The sequence below is a fragment of the Echinops telfairi genome, unplaced genomic scaffold (genome assembly GCF_000313985.2).
Source record: "Echinops telfairi isolate 266 unplaced genomic scaffold, ASM31398v2 ScPeMD7_25;HRSCAF=90, whole genome shotgun sequence".
NCBI lineage: Eukaryota > Metazoa > Chordata > Mammalia > Afrosoricida > Tenrecidae > Echinops > Echinops telfairi.
This window is the reverse complement of record NW_022103922.1, coordinates 27,607,606-27,608,456: the sequence shown is the minus strand read 5'-3', so window position 1 is coordinate 27,608,456 and position 851 is coordinate 27,607,606. Positions and strand designations below refer to the sequence as shown.

Genomic DNA, 851 nt, shown 5'->3' with positions numbered 1-851 from the left:
AATACAAACCTGTGGTCCCAACTGAATGTTTTACTTCAGTGTTTTTCTCTCAAGTTCTCATTCCTCACAGAGAACAATGACTAGAAAACACTGGTAGAGTAAATACTGCATTACCATAATTACAATTTCCCTGAGAAAAGTGGCTTGCAGTTTGAATATTCAGCATCATGATTACAATTTCCATAAGGAATGTAGAGCAGATATTATAAACAGCACAATAATCGTATGGTCCGTAAGGGAGAAGAGATTACTGGGAAAGCAAGGAGTAGAAGAAGCAAACCCTTGTCTTCTAATCAGCATTCAAGAGCAGGAATACAGAACAGGAGAATTACTTGCGTATACCCTTAACACTTTCTCGCCTGAATATCTGAAATAACCTTATGATGACAGGCTTCCTTTGGTTGATTAAATGCTGTATATATGTGTGTGTGTATGTGTATGTATTTGTATACATACATACACGTACACACATATATGTAACTTTGGTGTTTAGAGTTATCAATGCTATTAAGCATCCTCTCTGTATCTATTCATCATCACTCTGCAGTTGATGTGATCCCAAGAAATTTTAAAGCAAATTAGCACAAATTACAAAAAGACAAAATATCTTAAAAACAATTGAGAGGGGAAAAAATCACAGTATTTCTCTGTACTGCTAAATACTTCTCCTTTATCCAAAGGAAAATAGATAAAAGTAATTTAAAAATTGTAAACTTAATGCTTATGTCATTTAAATTGGTTTTACATTGCCTTTTTCTGTCTTTTTAAAACATTTTTAGGTGAAGTCAGCAAAACAGAATGCAGCTTTCAAGGTCAGTATTTTTCATGATGCTTAAAGACCGGTACATTAA

General features: G+C 33.5%; 1 protein-coding gene across 1 annotated transcript in view; it reads left to right on the top strand.

Moving 5' to 3' along the window:
- Positions 1-779: 779 nt before the first annotated feature.
- Positions 780-851, top strand: part of LINGO2 (leucine rich repeat and Ig domain containing 2) — a 467,873-nt gene continuing 467,801 nt past the window's right edge. Inside the window, exon 1 of the mRNA XM_045289258.1 lies at positions 780-812. The gene's annotated coding sequence lies outside the window, so the exon portion shown is untranslated. The remainder of the gene's footprint in view (positions 813-851) is intronic.